Source organism: Oryctolagus cuniculus, chromosome 5 (genome assembly GCF_964237555.1).
Source record: "Oryctolagus cuniculus chromosome 5, mOryCun1.1, whole genome shotgun sequence".
Lineage (NCBI taxonomy): Eukaryota > Metazoa > Chordata > Mammalia > Lagomorpha > Leporidae > Oryctolagus > Oryctolagus cuniculus.
Window position 1 is genome coordinate 58,501,676 of NC_091436.1, and position 8,280 is coordinate 58,509,955.

Genomic DNA, 8,280 nt, shown 5'->3' on the forward strand with positions numbered 1-8,280 from the left:
TTTTAAGCTTATATTATTCCTATAATTCCTTTTGGTGTTTTTCACATGAGAGTATATGTTACTTCATGTTAAAATTGTACCATTCCTCTCTCTCTATCTCTCACTGTTTATAACTCTACATGTCAAATAAATAAATTAAAAAAAAGAAAGAAAATTGTATCATTGGCTTTTTCAAAGCTTTGTGTTTTTGATATATGTTTTTATTGTTTGACTCTCATATTCTCTGTTTATTGTTTTATGTATTTTACTATCAAAGATATGCTGTGACTTTTAAAACAAATCTGAGTACTTCTACCTTTTTGTTATTTTTCACCATTTATATTTAATTTACTCTTACTCATGTAGTAACTCCTGCATCTGCCTGTCTCTCTCTGTGTGTGTATGTATGTGTGTGTGTCTGTGTGTAATTGAGCTTTCCTGAGTTCCAAGGCCAGCCAGCAAGTACCAGCTGAAATTTGTGACTATAAGGGAGAAGAAATGTCTTTCTCATGACACCCCACTGGCAGCTGCTAGACCGGCCTTTCTCAGGACAATGTCAGAAAATGATTATTGCATACCTAAAATAATTTATTCCAGTTCTGTTACCTATTTTTAATACCTGGGAACTTATTCCACTTTCCTATATTCCTTAAATAATTTTATGTTTTCTGATGAATGCTTTAGGACACCTACCCTCACTGTATATTATAACTATTGCAGAATTAGTTAATAAATATCAATGCTTGAATATCACCTTAAAGTATTCTGCTTTAACTAGTGATCTGGGAATTGCTTTCTTTTAATTTGAGAGACAGAGAGTGAGTGAGAGAGAGTACATGCTTATCCACTGCCTCATTCTCTACACATCTACACCAGCTGGGGCTGGCCCAGGGCTGCAGACAGGAGCCAAGAACACAATCCAGATCTCCCACTTGGGGGACAGTGACTCAACTACTTGATTCATCACCATTGCGTCCAATAGTCTGCATTGGCAAGAAACTGGGCCAAGAGATGGAGCCGTGAATTGCACCCAGGAACTCTGATGTAAGATGTGGGCATTTTAACCACCAGCTAAAGTCTATTCCAGTAATTGGTGTTTTTAAAACTCCTCTCCATCCCTGTGAGTTTTAACATGCCGCCAGGGTTGAGAGCCACTGATTTAAAAATTTCAGTGTCTGTGATTCCTGATTTCCACCTGATACAAAGAGTAAAGTCCTACTCCCAGGATTCTACTCTACTTGGAAAGTTTTGGGAGCTTCCTACATTTTCTACAGTTCCTATACTTGGTCTTTGTGGTGTTGGGGCTGCCCTGAAATCCGGAACTGAACACTTGACAAACCCCATGCAACATTTGTGAATGCAGAGGACAGAGCTCTGGCCTGCTGAGATTATCCTGATAGGAACTTCTGTGTTAATGTTGACCAAGGCAATTAGGGGGAGTGAGATTTAGAATAAGGCGAAGGAGAACTTTGCTCCTGAGTTTATATATTTGTTGGCCACTTCCCATCTTAGGCTTCTATTTATCTTATCCAGGGATTTAAACTTCATTTCCCATGGGTTTTTCATAGGATTTCTTATTAGGTGTCTAATGAGTCTGTTAGATTTGTCCAACTCTACTGTGCCCTCTGCCATGTTGAATGCTTTTTTTGGGACCAGCATTTCCACTTAATTCTTTCCTACACTCCACATGGCCTTTGCCCATCTGCTACTGTGGATTTGCATGTTTATATGTCTTCTAGGCTAGTCTGTAATCTTGAGGGTCAGTGCCTTCATCTCTGGTAATTATTGATTCCTTTGTACCCCGAATGAGACTTTATACAGTGCACAAAATTATATTTTTCCATTCCCGTAGTCTTCAAATATTGAGGCTCTCCATCTCAAACAGCTTTGATTTTTAAACATTTCATTAAAATATTTAAAGGAATATTAAACAATAGCATGCACATTACTTCAAAAGATATGTAGATATTATGTCATTTAATAGGAGGTATGACTATAATGTTATGTTTAATACTTCTCAGTAGTCTAAATAAACTTGTAAATACCAACCTATTCTTAGCACTGGCAAAATCAGTTCTGAGATATTTTGCTTTCATGGCTTTCTACTATATATTGTTTTATAATACATAAAGCTCTGGTGGCAAATAGAGCCTGTACAGAAAATGAAACAGTTGAGTGTTTTTAATATAGAAAGAGAAAACCAAGGCCGAGCTTTGGAGGGAATAAATCAACTGCAGGACATACCAGCACCCTCAGGACACAGGCTCTGATGCCCTCAATTAGTCACAGAAGATGAAGAGTGAAGGTCATAGTGCACAGTAAAGAAAACATCTTGCAGTGGGCCTTCCAGCAGGCCTGGAGTCAATTATTTGCTTGAAGACATGGAGGTTGTCCTTGTGAAAGAATCAGCCTGAGAGGGGATCTTGTCTCCATGAGGAGAAGGGGAAATATGAAAACTGTAATCGGGTTTATGAACAACTCAGTGAACAAACCAACCAACTGAGGGCAGAGTTGAGGCAGAGAAATTTTGTGCGTGTGCATGAGAGAGAGAATTTTTTCTAACTAAACACTTGATAACTAAAATGAGTTTTTTTTCTCCCTTTAAGGAAATCTCATTACTTAAATGGAAATCATATTCACTTCTCTTTATTTATGGACACCACATTTACTCAATAAAGTTGGATCAGTATTGTTATTTTCTCTATACCTGTCAGTTTATTTGCTAAAATACCAGAGGATGGCTATAAATACAAAACAATTTTAATTTGTAACATAAGTATAAGATGTTAACTTTAGTTTTTCTTTAGAAAATGTAAAAAGGATAAATTGTCCCTGTGTATAATAGTAGGTACATCAATATGTTGTGTTAATTTGAAACATTAATATCTTTTTAGATTCAAAGGATACGGTCAATATAAATACATTAATTCTAAGTTAATTTTTTTATTCATTTAATTTCTGATAGCCAAAGGAATATCCAGATTTAAACTTTGTTCATGTTCTAAAATTAAGATAATTTTAACTTCACATGTAGCTTTAAGACATTCAGAAATAAAGCAAAAGTATGTATCTAACTGGTGAACTGAGCTGAAAAATTAAAAGCAAAGATACTACAATCAACTTAAAAGGGAACTCACAGATATAAATCAACTTGGCCAATGTCCTGCTTCACATAAAAGAATGAAAAGCCCTCTAAAAAATCTCCAGACTTTGGGGCTGGCAATGTGACCTAGCAGGTGAGGCTGCTGCCTGCAGTGCCAACCTCCCATTTTGGTGCCAGTGCTAGTCCCAGCTGTTCCGCTTCCAATCCAGGTTTCTGCTATGGCCTGGGAAAGCAGCTGAACATGGCCCAAGTCCTTGGGTCCCTGCACCCACATGGTAAACCCTGAAGAAGTTCCTGGCTCCTGGCTCCTGGCTTTGGATTGGCTCAGCTCTGCCCATTGCAGCTATTTAAGGAGTGAACCAGCAGATGGAAAATATCTTTCTCTCTCTTTCTCTCTCTCCCTGCCTCTGCCTCTCTGTAATTTTGCCTTTCAAATAAATATATAATTTTTTTAAAAAAATCTCCAGACTTCAGCAAAGAACACTTTGGAAAGGTAATTTTTCATCTTTTTTATGAAACAAGAAAACCTTGTATTTTCATTTATGTAAACTGTGAAAATTTTAAACAAGATAGAATATGGATTACTAATACAACTTTCTCTTGAACAACTTTGCAGCTGCTTTCCCCAAACTAAGGAGCCCAGAGTTTTACAAACCAGAGATGTCAAAAGCTATCTACATGGCTGAAAAGAAGCAGAGAGAGTCAATGAACAGCACACCTCTAACCCCAGCAAGTCAGTTTGTGGATGATCCAGAAGTCCCTCAATTCCTTGATGAAAACCTGGACTTTTTTCTCTTTTTCTTGGTTGATATATGTGTCTGCCTCCAGACTCAGAATTTGCTTGAAGCTTAAATTGAAAGATAAGTACACATTCTTTATCAGTCAGGCAAGTGTGTTTGTAGTTTCATATCAGGAGTTCTGTGATGATTAGAAACTTTCTTAATTTTTCTCTTTAATCTTCTAAAAATGATGAGATATCATATAAATTATATGATAACTTTCTTCTATCTCTGACTTTCTATAGTATTTCCAAAGGCTCTCATTCCACAAAAGCAATCACTGGAATTATGCATATTGATCAAATGTTGGCTAAGATGTGTTGTTGTAAGCTTGAGATCTTTCATAAAAAGACTCAGCACTAAAAGTGAATTCAGCAAAATGTAAGCATTTGTCCGTTTGAAGTCAAAATCAAGAATAAAATCAAGTTGTCCGAAAGGAAGTGATCCCAGACTCAAATATATCTAAAACTTGTAGTTGTTGCTTTAGTGACTTTAAAAAGTAATAATTTTATAATAGATATTCAGCTTAACTATGCAACTTAAACAATTTAACCACTGCTGTGTTTTGTTGAAACCCTAGCCATATGTGAACTTTACACAACATATTTCATGGATTGCATTAATTATTTTCTCCATTTATATGAACGTTGTTGTTTCAGATGCTTTTAGAATTTACAGGAAGAGTGACCCAGACTTTAAAAGCTGCTAGCACAGGCATGGTGTGCTAAGAACCAGTGTTTCTCAGCTGGGCTGTGGCGTGCTCATTGACAACTTATCAGCAATTTAGACATATGAAATCAAATACTACCAAAATTCCAATATAGATTGGAACAAAATTAAGCTAACATTTTGGTATAAAGATTTCAAGAATAATTTGTGTATTTTTTATCTTGAATGTTCTGGCTTACCACGTTTTCCAGTCCTGAATGAGATCAAAGAAAAATAATCTGCATAAATAGCATGCTAGCCCAAGAGAAAGAAGTTACTCAGAGCCATAAATCTCATAACAAGAATTTTGCTGGCAAAGTTTTGCAAATTTTGCTGATATATGAGGACCTTGGGTAATGTGTTTGGGTAGGAATGAGATTAATTAATCATTGCAAAAAAAAAATAGAGGAGGAATTAAAACACCAGAAAAAATCATTGTGGACAATGATAGATGCAATGAAGTCTTTCTTAACTTTGAAATATCTCCTTTATTTAAGAGTTACATTATGAAATCAATTAATTAATTAAACCTCTATTGTCTTATTATAACTCCATTCTTTTTCCATATAACATATTAATTATCTAGCTCTATATTACCTTTAAATGTTCCTTAGACATAAAATCTGTAGTATTGTCTAAGCTATACATTAAATCTTTTTTATACTCCTCTAATGTAATGAAGCAATATTAGACATAAAGAATTGATACTTCTGTAATAAGTACCAACAATCATGACAAAGAGAATATAAAAATTACATTAAAACTTCTAAGATAGAAGGTGGATATTGATAGATACATTTTAAACATAAGCAACTCTCATAAAAATAAAACTTAGAGTAACCTGAGGAAAATTATAAAGGTTAACAAAAAGAACTTGATACAATAATTGACAACTGTGACCTATAAGCAATATACATAGATTCTTTTTATTTCTATATAGTCATACAATATATAATCATATATACATACTATTCATATTTTATAAGAATGTCTGTATTTTGTATCTAAAAAGTTAAGTATTTTATAATTTTTTGTTTTATTTTTATGAATACTATACATGTGAATTAGAAACAATCGCTTCTCTACCCTTTTCCTATTCCAGATCTCTTCCTCAGAATAAATATTTTCATCTTTTTAACTCTTTCTTCTAGAAAATATGTTTCTGATGTACTTCTCCATCCATCATCTCAGTCACTATCTTTTACCCAGACAGATGAAAATCTATCTTCTTTTTGCCAGAATTCTAGCATTCTTACTCCCTGAGAATTTTTTTCTCATGCTTTGGTTCCCTTTTAAAAATATCTCTTAATATCTGTTGGTAAGGTCTTGCTATCTTATTTCTTTTTTTTTTTTTCCACTTTCCCAAACTTTATTAAAGCAGTGAATTTCCTGGGATGCCTCCCATGACAAACACATGCCAGAAGTGTACGTGGTTCCCAAGTAGTAAGAGGGGAGAAGCGGAACCCGAGTGTTCATCTCCCCACTTTCCCCAGTCTGTGGTCTGTCTTTGGGTCGGCGATGATCGCCTGCACAGCTACTATGGCTTCGTTAATTTTTGTCTGTAGCTCTCTCAGCTCTTCTATATGCAGCAACCGCAGAATCTGCGCAGCTTCGTTAAGAACTGCATCTCCTGTGTCAAAACCAAGAATATGTTTGTCTAAAGCAACAGGCAAGCCCTCTTTTGTTTGATTTGCTTTAGCAACTGCATCCTGTGTCAGGCGCTCCTGAACCAAAATGCGAATTGCCTTAAGCATTACCAGGTAATCGTCATGACGCTGAATCTGAAGCAGGTTAGCCAAAGCCATTACACCAGCCTTGAAATCAGCATTATTTACATCCAAATTGATCAGTGGCTCTGCATTTTTAGTTGCATTGTCAGCATTTTTTGTATTATCAGGTACTAAGTCCTTGTATTTTTCAGCATTATCTCCATATTCAAGTCTAACAGCTAAACCAAGAAGCCAGTCAATTGCTTCCTGTCGATCTTGAATCTTGAAAGGACAGTTAACATCTCTAAGATACTTTTCAAAGAACTTGGGCCAGTCGCTGCTGTGGATGTTTCTTAAATTCCCTCTGTCTTCAATCTTGTAGTGTCTGATTTTCTGATCTTCAAGCCAAACAATAAAGTTTCTAAATTCTGTTTCATCTTTGCAGTTGAAGCCAGAAGGGTTGTGGTAGTCCAGAGCCGTCAGCTTGCGTCGGAACATGGTCCCCGCTTCTCGCTCTGGTCCCCCGGGCCTCAGCTGGGAGAAGAGAAGCGAGGACGCTATCTTATTTCACATATACTCAAGTGTAGATGGTCTCCAATGTTTCTCTCACTAAAATGTGGGTGCACTTTTCTTCCAAGTGTTTTTTTTTCTTAATTGTGTATAAATACTTAAACTAAAGAGCCAGGAGTGACTATGATTACATCCCTCCTCTGTCATTTTTATTTTCCTTAAATTTTCTAGTTACTTATTTTAATGTGCTACTTATACTACATAAGCTATTCTTTTTTTCCCCAGGCAGAGTTAGACAGTAAGAGAGAGACAGAGAGAGAGAGACAGAGAGAAAGGTCTTCCTTCCATTGGTTCACTCCCCTAATGGCTGCCACAGCTGGCATGCTGTGCCAATCTAAAGCCAGGAGCTGGGTACTTCCTTCCAGTCTCCCATGCGGGTGCAGGGCCCAAGGACTTGGGTCATCCTCCACTGCACTCCTGGGCCACAGCAGAGAGCTGGGCTGGAAGAGGAGCAACCGGGACAGAACCCAGTGCCCCAACTGGGACTAGAACCTGGGGTGCTGGCGCCTCAAGCAGAGGATTAGCCAAGTGAGCCCCGGCGCCGACCCCTAAGCTATTTATATTATTGACCTCTCTATCTAATCAAGTATTGCATTCTTTCAGATACTTTCATCCAGCAGTCTACTCTGCTTTGAGCTAGTTCAATAGCTCTAAACCCTCCAATTCTCTCCTGTTTCCCATGGTCTGTAATCTTTCCTGTCCAATATTTCTTCCTTTTTTTTTCTTTATAAATTCTATTTAGCTCTCAGGAATTGTGATGGTGTTGGGGAGGGGGAAGGAACAGAGAATTAGATCATGCAGGTGCCTTTTTATGGGGTCACTTTGAGTAACTGTGCCCTCAACTGGGCTGTCTGATTGAAATAGTGTTAAGTCAGTCATATGATTAAATTTTCTGGTATACATACAAAAAAAGAAAAAGTTGAAATTAATTCTAGTAATATATTTTATCTAGCCCAATATATCCAAACTAATAGCATTTCAACAAGTGATCAATACTTCCAAATTGTTCAAGACATATTCTCACCCTTTTTTGTACTAAATCTTCAAAATCTACTGTTTTACACTTTGTAGTGCATCTTGATTTAGACTTGATTAGACTACAAATGACCAATAACCACATGTGGATAGATGCCACTGTATTGGACAGACAGCCCTGGAGAATCTCTGTACCAGGAAACATGGACAAGTACATCCACGGCAATGCTGTTCAAAACAGTGAAACAATGGAAGTGTCTAAATTCCTGTACTCTCAGGAGAGTAAATGAACACATTGTGACAGGGAAATCATAATATCATACATAATTGAAAGTATAACTTCACACAAGAATGAATTTAGAAACATTAACTGAAGTACAGAAATGAGTTTCATAAAATCACATTTCGGATGATATTTATAAAATTGAAAACCTCACAAAAGCTAAACAATATATTC

General features: G+C 36.4%; 1 pseudogene; it reads right to left on the reverse strand.

Annotated features, from left to right (window-relative positions):
- Positions 1 to 5,906: 5,906 nt before the first annotated feature.
- On the reverse strand, positions 5,907 to 6,832 carry LOC100342136 (RNA transcription, translation and transport factor protein pseudogene; annotated as a pseudogene).
- Between the last annotated feature and the right edge of the window lie 1,448 nt (positions 6,833 to 8,280).